This window comes from Ammospiza nelsoni, chromosome 9 (assembly GCF_027579445.1).
Source record: "Ammospiza nelsoni isolate bAmmNel1 chromosome 9, bAmmNel1.pri, whole genome shotgun sequence".
Lineage (NCBI taxonomy): Eukaryota > Metazoa > Chordata > Aves > Passeriformes > Passerellidae > Ammospiza > Ammospiza nelsoni.
The window spans coordinates 24,409,110-24,424,611 of NC_080641.1; positions in this window are offsets into that span (position 1 = coordinate 24,409,110).

Sequence of the window (15,502 nt, forward strand, 5' to 3'; positions counted from 1 at the left end):
CAATTGCTGGCATAGGCAATCTCTCCAGAGAGACCCGGGAAAGTTCTTGCACAAAATGTGAATGACATTGCCAAAGCAAAGCAAGCAAAGGGCCATTGTTCCAGGCACCTGCGTTCCGCTCATCAGCTCACGGAGCACGCCCTCGTGATTCACTTTTGTTGGAAACCTGATGATCTCCATGGCAGCCTTTCATTAAGCAGTAAAACCTCCACGCCCAAATTTGTTAAACTGTTATATTCAAGCATTAGAAAACATATGGCACAAATTTGTAATTTGAGTTTTGTGCCACCTTCCTCCTCTAACTCCAGACAGAGACAAGAAGTAAACACAGTGTCTGTGATTTCCTGTTGGGCTTGCCTTGTTATGGTTTTTCTGATTTATTTTGTCACTTTCACACATGTGTCTGACCTCCTCCTCAAGTTCCATTATATTCCTCTTGTCAGCAGCAGATTCTTTGTGCTGGGGATTGCTTACTTGGTGTGCGTATTTGCTCCTTTTTGCATGAAGCACTCACAGATGGTGAGGTTGGCACAGATTTGTGTCTTAAAGGCCAGTTGTCTCCCCATAAATCAACCCATGTCACCCCATCTCCTGTGCATGGTGAGCAAAAACAAAACCACAGGCAGAAAACAAAACAGAAGAAAGCAGCAGAGGACAGAAAGAGCAAGTGTCAAGTGACATTGCAACTTAGAAATCCTTTGAAGAAAATCAACATCAGACCGTGTGAAACCATGGAAAAACACATCACAGTAGGCAAAAGCAAACTGAGATTAATTTTTTTTTTAATGTCTCAACAGCGTTGAAGTAACATGAAATGTGGGAGCAACAGAAGCAGAGATTTTCAGCAAGCAAATGGAGTGAGCAAGGGAAAAACCAAGCAGAAGATTTTTTGATATCCGGGTATTTCTATTTCTGAAACTGGCTTTTGTAAGCCTGGGTCTGGTTAGACAGACAGCTAACTATGATACTGTGTACTGACATATGACAGCAACCACACTCAAACTTACAAGATATCTTTTTACAAAGTCTAAAATGGAATTAAACTGTGACTATTTTAAAAGTAAAGACTCTGAGCTCTTTCAGACTTTATGACATTTTGGGACTCCCAAAGAACATTCAGAAGGACTAGAAATCTTGGGAATTATTTGCTGGCAAGCAAAAGTTAGTCAAGTTTGAAAGCTAAATAGAATCTTGACACCAATGATAAGAAAGAATTCAAAATAATGTGGGAGATAAAGAGAGAAATTTGAACATCAATCTTCAAGACTGTAAAACAAAACAGAAGGGTAAAATACCACTAAACAAATTGCTCTATTTGGGGGAAGATGCAAAAACTTCAAAGGATTCTATCACTTTGCAAGAATTTTGGAATATCAACAGAGTTTTCACAGCATAAACAGAAAGGATGACCAGAGTAACAGTAACTCCAAGGAATTTTTCAGTAACTGGTGAATAATATTACAACAGAAGACAAATGGACTACAATCTGAAAGGCAGTGCAACATTTTAATTTAAAAGCACACATTCTTTGCTTCACAGCAAGCAGACTCAGATGCCAAGACAAAGGAATATTCCAAAGTGCCAAAAGGTTTCCAGATCATACCTGATCTTTGCACATTTCTACTTCTTGTCATTATCTGAAATTTATAATATTTTTCCTGCACAATAAATATAAACAATTAAGTTGTCCACCAATTCATTCTAGCAGATGCTTTTTCTCAGGCACCTTAAAGCTAAAAATAGGTTCAATCTGGAAGACACTACAATGAAGAACTTGCCAGATGTGATAGCACACTGTCATGCAGTGGCATGAATTTAAGCAGTTCTCAGCACAGGGTCATTTCAAATATGCTACTCCAGTTCTCTGACAGAAGTAGATTAATCAACTTCATTAATGTTTTAAAAACTGCAAAAACTTTACAAAGCTCTATCTCAAAGCAAAAAATGTCTGTAACTAAGTTATATTTAACTAAAACCTCAAAACAGAAATATATTGTTTGAGACATCTGGTCACATTACTGAGAAAATGCAAATACAGATGAAAAGGAATGCAAAAATAAAATCCACATGATAGGCATCTGCACTTAAATCTTGTACTATTGTCGTGCATATACAACAGCAAAAAGTATTTTTAAATATACCCACTAATATGCTCCTTGGTCTTTAAATTCTCCCTTAAAATGTAAAGCTATCTAATTTGTGAAAAAAAAAAAATCAATCAGGCATCTCCCAGATGATAAAAGCTCCATGTGCCATTGTATGTGCAACAATTAGGGGATACCTAAATGTGCTACAAAAAGGAGCCTTTTGTAATTTATTTCACAAATTATTATAGATATAAAATTCAGCTGCAGAGCATTTCCAAATGCCTACCAACAAACCTGTATTTCATATACCAGAGCAAACATATACATTCAAGAAATCAGAGAGGTAAAAATAAGAAAAACAAGTGACATCCCCCAGTCAGATTTGGTAATAATCTTGGTGATTATGGGTATCTTGTAAAATATGAAACCTGAAGACATACACAGTCAGTAAAGTTTTAGGTCTAACATGACTACCCAGGCCCTACCTGGCCTGTATTGGTCAGGAACATTACTATGCAGAAACTATACAAAGACAGAATTATATTGGATACGTCGTTTCCAGGCAATGCAAAAGAAAACCAAAATAAAATTAAGTTAAAGTAATTTCACACTGGATTTTCCCATTCTCTTTCAAAATGGATGAAGAAAGTATTTCCTTACCATCTGCCCTGGTACAGTTGTGTTTACATATTATGTCAAATTTCCAAACCTCCCTTCATTTGATTTGTTGACACAGGGTCTACTAAAATAATCTGGATCGTTAATATGACCTAAATATTTTTTTCTGTTTTGTTTTACATAAACATGTGGATGGGTGGGTGGTTGGTTGGTTGGTTGGTTTTAATACAGAATTTTTCAGTCATCCTAAAAATGATACAATATGCTTATGGCATGCTTGAGAATAATTTTATGAAGAGGGACTTTCCTGTTTTACACATTAAACCTGCGGATCAGACGGAAAGTATGACCAACAGCTGGTTTTCTTGCTCAGTTCTAGACCTTTCCAGGACTTTGGAAAAAGAAGCTGATTTTCCCTTTTTAAATATCTGAGACACAGAGCACATCTCCAGCTGTTCCTGCAATCCTCCGGACGGATTTCAGCTGCTCCTCTCCACGTGAGGAATTTTATCACTGATGCAAAACGAACGAGATGAACCAATGGTCCCACAGGAGCAGCAATTCATGATTCATCTTTCCTCATGGGTAACAAGTTTCTACTGTCCCCACTTTTTAATAAATACTACTTTATTCTTTTAACACTGTCTAGCCTCTGTTCTAGGCAGCCTCCCAAGGCATCACCAGAGTTACCCATTGGGCCCTGGCTCTGTGAGCGTTTGTGTCCTCCTTGCTGAGAGCTGGGCTTTAACCACCCTGTCACCATTTCAAAATCTAACAGATACTGTCATAGCTTCTAGTGACTCCATCTGTTCAGCTATGAACTTCATCCTGCTGGGATTGTAAATGCAGAGAGGAAAGAACATTACACTCAATTGTTTTGGGTTTGGGATGGGGATTTTTATCTGTACAATCTCCTGAGTGCAAGTGCACTCCCTTCGAGATCCTTTGGGATACCACAATGGAGAGCTGGGCACACCAGCACTTTGCTAATTAGTCCTATTGTCTGAAGCCACTTCTCACAACATTAAAAGGAAAACCAATGCCATTTGGTCAGAGGTAGCTAGAAATGTATCATATTTAAAAATATTGATTCAGAAAGAAAAAAAAAACTTAATATTTTTAATAAAATGTTTTGCAGAAAAAATCCCATTTGAAGTCATCATTCCTCTTATCTCAAAAAGAATCAAAACACATTCAAACACATTACTGCTCCTGGTCCAAATTATTTGTGTATGGGCTTACCTGAAAAACAACATTTAGCTGAAGGAATTACAGAATTATACACAATGATTCAAAATGCATCAAAATTCCTGTAAGATAAAGGTTTTGGGTTTTCAGCTGCAGCATTTTAATGTTCAGAGTTTTGGTTTATTTTATTTTTCCTCTGATAGTACCAGCAAAATGGAAAACAAACAGTTTCATTTAGAAATAATAGTAGCAAAATTAATAGATATCAGACTGCAGGAAAGAATAAGTGCATCATCATCTTTCCCTGTATTTCAAACTGACTTAGAACAATGTAAAGCCTTGCACCACTACAGGCAAAGATTCACATTTCCCATGTGATTTCCTAATTACGACTGAGTAAAAAGATGGTCAAAATTGCATACAATGAAATTATTTCTTAGGTAAATTGAAATCAGTGCGGAGTCAAAACAACCTTCCAAGGTGAACTTACAACAAATGTAATAAAATTATTTCAGATAAGGATAATAATACACCAGGCTAAAATGATGCAAATAAGAATCCTTTTTACGGGGGACAGAAATGTTTTGTTCTTCCCTCTGCAGCAATATAAGTACCAGATCACTTTTATATTGATGTATTTTATTTATACAGACTGTTTTCACATAATTAATTGTTCCACACAGAATGTGCTCCTTCTCTTGACATACAAACCATTTTAATAATTATAAAGGGAAGAGCAAGGCTTAGAGCTTTCTTCAATTCTTTTAAATTAAAACTTTTGTGCCATGTTATACATATCTCTGTGTGCACAGCCTGAAGTTCAGGCTTCCAGCAAGCAGCACTCCAAGGAGCAGGAGCTGTGTGCTGCTCTTTAACATGGGCTCCAAACCTCCTCATTTCCCACCCAACACTTTCTGCTTTCTCTTACAACCTGTCCCTATCACAGCATCTTCGTATATTGCTCCCTTCATGGAAGACACAAATGTGGCAATTCCAGAGAAGTTCAGAATGGATGCAGCCCAAAGAAAGATTATCTATTTTCTGCCTAGTGAACACCTCCGTTCATTTCTCATGGGATTTCATATTAAGTTTTTTTATGAAGGCGAGTTTTTTATCACATTTGTAACTAATAAAAGACTTTGTTGAAGACATGAAGGTTTTAAAATTAAGCACTCAGAAACTAGAAAATTCCTAATATTTGAGGCAGCCTTTGCAGCCAAATGTTATGGTTCATGTACATATGCACCACAAAACAATCCTTAGCTTTTTTTCCCACCGGCTATGAGCCAAATAACATATCATTCCCCAGTCCTGTCTTCACAGACAGCTGAACCATTTTAGTTGATTTTTTCCCAAAAAGACTCCCTTCAGGAAGCCATCCAACGTGGCTATTTCAAGCAAAATGTTCATGTTCCAAACTTCAGCAAGTGCAAGTGTTTGCACTGTACTTCTCAGGGAGCATCACAGATGGGCTCATTGCCACCTCCTTGTACACTGGAGACAGTGAACATCCCTCGAGAGGATTCAAGGACAGAGAACTCAGCAGCAGAACAAGGGCCCAGGCATTGCCCAGCTCAGGCACCCTCCCTGGCTGTGTGATCAGGGACATTACACTGAGTTTCCTCAGGACTGAGATCCCCCATCTGAGCCTGATCCATGCAGCTGCTGATGACAGCACCTTGAGAGACTGGGAGCCACCTGCCCCTGTGGGATCTGCCCAGCTGCTCTGGTTCCTCACTCAGTTGTGCCCTGTGTCCTGCTGGCTCTCAAGACAGATGACATGTATGAGCTCAGCAAGCCTGGCTGACACTGTTTATAAACCATATTTCTGCTCTTTCTGCTCTAGTCAACATTGTACTGCTATTTCATGTTTGTAGCAAAGAAATAAACAGACACAGGCAGGTTTCTTCAGAACTCCTGCCCCATATAACCCAACCTAACAAGAGGTCTATTAAATTACATAAAAAGAACTTGCAAGAAAATCTTATCTCTTGTAATTATTAAATCTGCTACTAAGTAATATAATTGTGTACTATTTGTAGCATATGGCTTAGACCACCTATGAACTCTATCATTTTAATTCAGCTAGAACATAGAACCAAATTTGTCAATTTTACAGTATACTGATTCTTTTCATGTTCATTTGAACCATGTACATTTATTATGAGTCAGTTTCCTGAACGAATTCAAGGCCATCTCTTGGATTCCATTTCAAAATGCCTGCCTGCCTTGCAAGGCTTCATACTGCATGAGCACTGTTCCTGATATTCCTGCTACATTATTTGAACTTAGATAAGGAGTCACTCCCCTGCACACTGGAGCTTGAAGTGTTGGCACAGCCTTAAATTGCATGGTGTGGTTTTCTTTTTCCATTAAATGCTTTTTATTTCTATCACTGGGAGAACAGAATCAAATCCAAGACTGAATCTTTCTGCAGATTGAATCACGCCTCCCTCATTTTAATAGCCATTTAAAAGCATATTAATACCTATTTACGTACCTATCTTTATTGTACCAGCTCAAATAAGTAATTTCTTGCCTTCAACAAATTATTCCAAGGCAGATAAAGTACAAGTCAATGCTTTAGCAAGTGGAGCTGTGGCTGAGGTGTTCAGACACTGCTGGCAGCAGTCAGAATTTAGTAATGGCATCCAGATAAGGGATTCACTTCCAGCTCCTTGTTGTTCTCACAATTTCAACTCTGACCTTTTATAATCTGCTCTTATACAAATGGGGCTGTCCCTCCCAGCTAAACACAACTTAAGCAAGGAAGACATGGTCTCCCTTCGTTTACTTTCAGAGTTTTGGTTGTTTTGGTGTTTTTTTTCATTTCAAGCTGTTTTTCTTTGAAGACATGAGAGATAAATACTGCTCCATTCACCACACATCCTTACTGCATAGCACACAGTGTCCACAGCTTGTATGGTAACAGGGAGATGAGCTTACTTTGACTGAAGAGGGATGTGAAAGGAGTTCTCTGGCACCTGGAGACTTAAAAATACAGCCCTCCATTTCCTCAGGACTTCTGCCTTTCAAATATTATATTGGGCTCATAGGGCTTTTTATGGCTGAGTTTGAATAATACTTTAAAAATGAAAATCACGTGGGTGTCTTTGCCTATTTTGACTGCTTTATCATTAAGCATCTGTAGATTTACTGACATATAACTGCAAGGAAATCCCTTTATATTCTCACTGAGAATAATGAGTGACCATCATTAAAAAAGATCTCTATGGCTTCAGTGCCCAAATATACTCCTAAATGTCCAAAAGAATCAAAAGCCAAATTTCCTGGCACATTAGAAGAAAGGAAAAAGAAAAGAAAGAAAAACAAATGTGGCATCAACACAGAGGACAACACTTGAATTTCCACACCAACCAATAAGTGAGAAAGCAAAATAAATTGTGTTTCAGCCATTTTTGAATTCTGAAGTGTAATGGGAAGTTGCACTTCACATAAATCTTTATCACACCTTTCAGGTTATTTCAAGACACATTTTTCTATTAAAATAGAATTTAAAAAAAAAAAAAAAAAGAGAACCACTAAAGGAATTCTCACTAGTGCTTTCAGAACAATGTGTCTCATTCTACATTTACTGAGAATCCCAAGATCTCACAAGTGAAAAACAACGTGGACAGTTAGGGAACATCTTACACTTGGCACTTTACCCTGAGTGCTACAGTGATACAACAAACAGGTTATATCCCATTAAAAACAGTAATACATGACGATTTTCAACTTCTAGTGAACTTTTTTATTATATACTACTTAGTTGGGACTGAATAGCAATTTGTGCCCGCTATTCATACTTGAGAAATAAAATGTTTTTTTTAATAAAAATGTTAATTTTCATTATTTTTCAAAATCTCTTAAAACTGCCTAAAGAAAACCTTCATTCTGTCTCGCTTCTTCTACCTACTCCATAATTCTAGTTTTTTCCTTCTGCTTAGAGTCCCACAACACTATTAGCTAGAAAGATCCAAGTCAGTTACAATTCTCATGCAAAGGGTTCTGAATAAATTAGGAAAAAATGCAGTCTGGAGGAATGAAGCTGTCGGCATAACAACATCCAGTTTGGGCACTGAAGAAGGCATCTGTCCTTTGTTGTTTGATAAAAGACAATAAAGTCTTCCAACGGGCTCATTTACAGACTTGGGATATTTTTAAAGAACCAAGGATCTATTTTTATGTTTTGTCATGTTGTGTCAAGAGGACACTTATCAGATTAGTCTTTTAATGCATATGGGATTTTGTTATAAAAATAATAATTTTAGAGTAATTTCAAAGATTTTGATAAGTATTTGTCAGATCTCTCTAACTGTAGGGAATTTTTAATTAAAATTATTTTAAATTATAATATAATATAATGTAATATAACGTAATATAACATAATATAACATAATATAATATATAATTAATTATAGATTATTGTGCTCTATCAAGCCAAAAAAACCTGAGCCAAGTCAAAAAAAGGGGCAGAGATGTCCACTTTTAATGGTGCACAAACAGCCACAAACTTGTGGAGTCTGTGTTCTGTGACTGCATTTTTTCCTGCAAATCCCTAATTCTTTTGGTGAAGACTGAAAGAGTGGCATGTATGTCATACATACTGAGCTACTAGCAAGTACTGAACAAGTTTAGCAAAAATTAATACACTGGGGGGAATGGGGTCACTAAATCATCTTCCCCAGATAAGGAGCAGCTTCCCTCATAACCATAAGTGAAGAACTCACCCAGACTCTCCTTTCTCTGGATGACACAACTGGAACATGCTGTCTTCCACACAAGAGACATTACTGAGCATCACTGTCCTTTATTTTATCCTGGGCAGGCTGTGCAGTTGTGGGCTGTGTTTACTCGATGCATTAAAGTGAGGCCAGCAGACACAAGGCATGAGAGGCTCTGATGTGAATCATCATGGGCTGGTAGCACTGGAATCCAGCACAGTAAATAGAGCTTATCCCCAGATCAGAACAAGCCACTCAAAACTGGTAGCACAGTTTATGACAATTTGAAAGGACTTTGGAAAAGCCATTTTTAGAGCATGACCACTATGACTTTCTCATTTCGTCTGCAAGCAGCAATAAATGTTTGTTAATACTGGAGGGGGAAGAAAAAAAATTAGTTAGCAAGCACAGCTCATAAAAGTCCTTCAATCAGGGGCACAGTCCTCATTTCCCCTCCTGTTCTCACTGTAGTTCCCTGTGGTAAATGCAGAGGAAATGCAGAAAAGCTGTTCCCCTCACTAGGAGGGTCTGCAACTACAGGCACTTTCCATGCTCCCCCAGGTGAGACTTACTTCTGTCCAGCATGTGCCCTCCAAACAGAAATATTCTCCAGCAGGTGACAGCCACAACACCTGTCTTTGTCTCCCTGGTGTGCAGAGCAGACAGGCTGAGAGCACAGCATGTGCAAATGTGCAAAGAGCACCCTGCACTGTGCTACACTCACTGCTCTGCCACAGGCACCTCACTGATTGTGGCTCTCAGTCTGTTTATTCTGCTGTCATCAGTGGTTTCACATCACTTCTCATTCTGAAGGACAGTGTGCATTGATCTTGCTGCTCTTATAAACGAAACAGTGAAGATGAGCGTTTCATCATCCCAAAGATAAGCAGTAGAGATGGACAGCTGGGGGAAGGAACTAGGACACAAAAGTGCACCAGAAAGGTAACAGGGTCAGTTCTCATTGCTCCTGCCAGAAATCCCCACCAGTGACAACGAAAATACAAAGAAATTAAAAAGGAAAAGAGGCATAAAAAATAGAGGAAAGATTAAAAATATAAGACAGTTTGGCAATAGGAGTGCTGAACAAAGTGCTAGGGGTAGTTTTTCCTCTTCCTAATGGATTGCTTTTGCGGTAGTTTCTTCTGTATAAGGCTAAAATTAACAATACACTTTTTTTTTCATGTGAGTAAAAATAATTGATTCAGCCCCAATTGGGCAAAATTTGCATTTAATAAATCTTAATTTGAAGGGGCATTGTTACTATATGTTGTTTTATAGAACCTGAGGTCTCCTCAGAAAGGAGTCCCACTTTCATAACACATGAAATGAAAAAGAATATTTCTCTCCTATCAAGTAGAACATAACAGAATAAATACCATCCAAAAATCACCCAGACTTTATTTAATTTCCCTTCAAATTCACAAAAGTAGCAGTAGTACTTCCCACAGAAAATGTTAATGTCCATTGAACTGTTGTAGACTTTTTACTCATATGTACTCAGCTCTTTCTGACATTGTTACATTGTAAGTGAATTCCTTGACAAGAAATCACTGACCACATTGCAGGATGATTTTATTCAGTCATCTGGGGCAGGAAAACCAAGTGCCTCAAGTAAATAAGGAATTCCTGATCTGCTCCCAAGAGCTGTCCCTACCTTCCAAACTGGCTTGCTTGAGAAATTTCTTTGTTCTGACTGCACTTACTTGAGGTAAGTAGGAACATTTATAATTAGTTATTACTCTCAAGTGGCCTCAGTCTCCCTGAGGAATGAGTAGTGCTGCCCTCTGGGTAGCAGGTTCTTACAGAACTGTATTTCAAATGAAATGTTTTACTATTAAAAAAAAAAATCTATGAAGTCTTATTGGCTTGGTTTTGCCTGGAAAAATCCAGGATTTTTCCAGATGTCCTGTGATCTCACTTAGAATTAACATATCCAGGATCCAAGTCTCAGACTAGCACTGAGGTCTGGCTTAGACATGTATTTTCAATAGTATGACATGATTCTTCGTTTGATTTACATTTCCTAGGCCTTTCCCATGTAAAAATAAAAAAGGCATGCAAATAATAACTTTGAATATCACTGGCAACTCCTAATCTATTTCATTGCTGAACCTTTACAAAACAAATGTATTGTAATTCTGTATTTCTTTGGAAAACACATGGTGCACAGACACATACATCCTGAGTTGAGTCTCCTGTTATTCACAGCTCTAAAATTAAAATGGCATTTCTAATTTTTGTATCTGAGAAAGACAAATTAACTAAGCAACACATGGCATGCATGATCTTACAACACTAATTACTCACTGGCAGGAGCCACCAGCACTCACATATGACCTTACCAAGGCTTTGACTCAGGATGTTATTTTTCTGCAGATTACCACCCTAAACTCAGACCATTTATCATGAACTGCTGACATTTCAGCACTAGCAGGACAATACACAGCACAAACTGCTGACCAAAATGAGTACAGCATTTTGACACAGCAGATGATAGCTCATTACTGGGATAGCCCTGCAACAATAATGCATTTTGCCTTGATAAAAATATCATAATCTAAAATTAGTTACAGTGAGTTGGATAATCTTAATAAAGAGGGACACAAGTTGGAAGAACCACCCCTGCTCAATTATAGCAAAAAGCAGAGTTCATGCTTGATGACCTGAAGCGTTTGAAGAACAAAAGTAACTTAGTAACTTTTTAAGTATGAATGATTCAAACCTTCACTTGGCAGGTTTGGGGTTTTTGGGGGTTTTTTTGCTTTCTTTGAAATCAGAACTTTTTGAAATAGCTGGCAAAAACTGTGGGGAGAAACCTCGTTGTTCTCTATGTGTTTGCAAATCATATAGTGCATTCCCTTCAGTTCACTGAAAGCATGTAAACTATATCCTGGGAAATAAGCTATTTTCCAAGATGACACTTATGGAAGCAGAAACCCACCAACCAAACATGGTGAAATGTGAACATATATTTGGGAGTGCAATGAAGCAGTGAGTGATATTTTGTAGACTTATCTTGTGTCAAGGTGTAAATTATCTGGTAGAAGTAATTTCAAAATGTATCTATTCCTTCAAGTAGTGAATGCTTTGCTACAGCAGCTCTGTCAAATCTTCTACAACTGAAAACCATTCCACCAAGGTCAATGTGAACTCTGACAGTGGTTACAAGAGAAACAGCCTTGCAGTAGGCAAACCACACAAAATGTAATACTAAACATTGCAAATACTGAAAAATTGTTTCATTGCTTCCATGGAACTGAACCAGTAAAACACCCATCCCTCCTTCAAGTGGATTAATGATTCCTTGGAATAGAAGAATAATGTACAAGGACTGCTATTTCTGTCCAGCTTTGCAGGTTAAATCATGCCATTTCCTCCTTTCCTCCTTTCCAGCCATTAGTTCCTCCCCAGACCCACTGCATGGGTTCCCAAGAGGTGCCAGGGACCTGTGGCTCTGCCACACCAAGCACACCTGGAGCTGCTTGCACTTGGCTCCTCAAACAGGCAGGAGAGAGAACAATGAGCTGCCATGACCTTACGCAGTTTGTAATTACTTTTTAACAAAGTAATTTTACTTTACTTTTTTTTCTTTCTTGGAGATTTTGCCACATATCTCAAGAATCCTCACCATTAGCACAACACAAGTCCCTGCATGATGGCTGTAAATGAGGGAGGCAGAGGAACAGTAAGGTGCTATATGTAAGATTCAGACACCTTAGACTATTTTCAAAATCACTCAGAAAGTAAATGAGGGGTTTTTCATTTCAGCTTTTCCCCAAAAAACTTTTACCATTGTTCTGCCATATGCTATTAGTCTGCAAGTTTCTCATTCTACGGACTGCAGTAGAGCCATAAAAAGTGTCTCCAGGTTAAAAATATTCACAAAGAATCATGTAACACTTCAGTGCATTTGGAGGAGACAAATCTGAAGGAGATATTTTATTTTACGTTGTTTAAAATTTGATACTGCCCTCACATCCTCATAAAAGTGACCATTCTCTTCTAGGAGATGACGTAAAACAATAAAGGAGCAACTGCACAATTAATGTGCTCTGTTAAATGTTTCAGGATGTGCAAAGAGATTATTTGCTCAAAGTTGAAACTAAAGGGGATTGCTGCTGAAGTCCCACAGTTGCTGAAGCTACAAGAAGAGTAACCACAAAAAGCTTATCAGAAATATAGAGTGCACCAAAGATTTTGTCAGAAGGCACAAGTAAGAAAAGTAAGCACTTCAACAATAAGTCAACAAGTAAGCACAGCAACAATAAATTCTGTTATACCAGCCACAAGCACAGATTGGAATTAGCTGCACTGATGACAAGTCTGATTTCGGATGCATGGCTGAGAATTCGCGCAAGAAACAGAAAACAACTTTCCACCACACCAAGTGGCTCAGAATCCTTCCCAATCTGATCTTGAACACTTCCAGGAATGGGGCACCCACATTTTCCTTGGGAACTGTGCTAGTTCCTCACCACCCTCACAGGAAAGAATTTCTTCCCAATATCTAATCTAAATCTTCCCTCTTTCAGTTTAAAGACAAAACAGAGTATCTTCAACAGAGATTAAAAATGTCAAATTACCATTTTAGAAAGCAGGGGTTGAATTGTTCCAGGCAATCTTGGATTAAAGTTCTGTCTTCTTCATCTTCCTCTTGAGCCTGTGTCACACAGACCAGGAGCAGACAGCACGTAATGTTTCAGGCATCTGGGGAACTTCATGCATAAAAGGTATCCTAGAAATTATCAGAAGTCTCTGCTTTTCAGGAATTATAAAAATAAATCTGAATCTTGAAATTAAAGACTTTCTCACTTGTCCAAGTGTCATTGCAAAGGTTCCACTCCAGGCTACCAGGCTGCTTTGGCATGGACTGTTCCACATTCCCCTGCTGGAGCCCTCACTTCACACAGCTCTGCCTTCAGCATGCATGAAGTGAAAATAGGACTGAAAGATGCAATCCAAAAAATAAATTGATTCAGATTACAAACATCTTTTTTATGAATTACAACAGAATTCAAAGTATTTTTCTGCTGCTGCCTTCAGAAGAAATTAGATACACACACATAAATGTCCCTGGGAAGGGTAGGTGCTTCCTAGAGATGTTATACTGTAACAATTTTTTGCCTCAAGTATTTTAAATTGCTAACCTCCAACTGAAAGTAAGGTTGTTTAAAAAAAAAACTGAAATGGATTTATTTTTGTAAACTTCTGTAGAAAGTATTTATTTTGCAACCATGGTGCTGAAATTAAACAGCTAGATAGATACATGTTTATATTCCTGCACACATGGAACTTTTTTTAAAGACTCCATGAATGTGTTGCTAAGAAACCAAGTCTTTCATAGATCTGTCACTCTTTAACTTATCCTAATTATAAACAATTTTTTAAATTGCATTAATTATATTTTGAATATTTAACCATTGGCAATCACTTCAGACGTCACTTTGTTTACAGGAGGCAGTAGAAAGGGACAAGTGGGTTTGTTCTTAAAGCATCATCCCTTGGAGCTCCTGAAGTGTTTACAGGAAGCTTTTCCCCACACGAGGAGGGTCGGATCTATTACAGCAAGCAATTGTCATTGACTCAACCTTTGGCATTTTTGTTATTAATTCTTCCTGTAACTTGCTGCAAATATTATGTTTGTTTGTTTTCTGTTTCTTATGAATAAATTGTACTGAGTAAGACCTAATGGTTTAGGGCTTGCGCAATTTTCAGGCTCTGCTCAAATCCCTGTTTGCACCAGCAGATCTGTTCCTCGACTGCACTGCCTACCTCTTCTAAAAATAAACCACTTCAGCATTTCCCCAGAGCCAGATGGAACTCTTTCCTATGGCAACACTTAAGGGAACAAAAAAAAAAAACCCAAACCAACAAACTTTGTACTCAGAGTCAGCATTCAAGATACTTGAGCCAGAAATTGTGGACCACATATGTGTATCGCATCCATCTGCACAAAAGCTGAGCATCAGCTACAAAAGGGTCAGACTGCAAACGTGCTTTGATTGCCCAGACACTGTTAAACTCAACCGGAAAACAGAAAAAGTATGGATTAGTACTTACCAATAACAGATGTTAAAGACATGCAAGTGTCATTGCTTTTCAGCCTTCACCAAAAAAAAATTGAGACCTAATGAAATAACCAGGAAAGCTTGGAAAAGCCTAAAGAAAGTATGAGTTAAGGAATCTGTGAGTTACAATCAAGGGTCTCTAAAGACAAGCAAGTGTAGGTCCTGCTTACCAGCCTGACCTCCTCACACCAAGGGCATGGGGTCCCAAAACCAACAGCAAACATTTTGGTGTAGGGAGAGCAGTTTACTTGATAATTTGAATTGTTCTGTTTAAAACATAAGAAGGTCTCCCTCCAAACTATCCCACTGGATGTATTAATGGCCACTAGAAAGCAAGTTGCAATAGTGGCTGTTCCATGCAGAGAAGCAAATGTGATATTTCAACCATTGTTTGCCCAGCTCATGTCCAAGACAACAACCTGTGAGACACACAATACCTGCCATCACCACTCACCACACTGCTTCAGTCACTGGTAAGGAGAAACACACCTATAAACAGTCACTTTTATGAGAATAAAAAGCATGTTGTTACTGAACCAATCAGCACAGCTTTAATGGGCAATATTTTCCACCTGAAATACACCCTCAATACAAGCTGATGGCCACGGGGTATTGGAACTCATGACTGGGTTTTCTCCTTGCAGCTATTCCTCACCATAGCAGTAAACTTGAGGTTATCTCAAGAACACAAAATGCATTTTAAACAGCCCCTCTTTTATCTCACTTTTGAAACAGCATTACACAAGTAGTATTTAAAAATTTCCTAGTAAGTATCAAAATTAACTGACATTCAGCAGGAAAACATTGTCTGTTA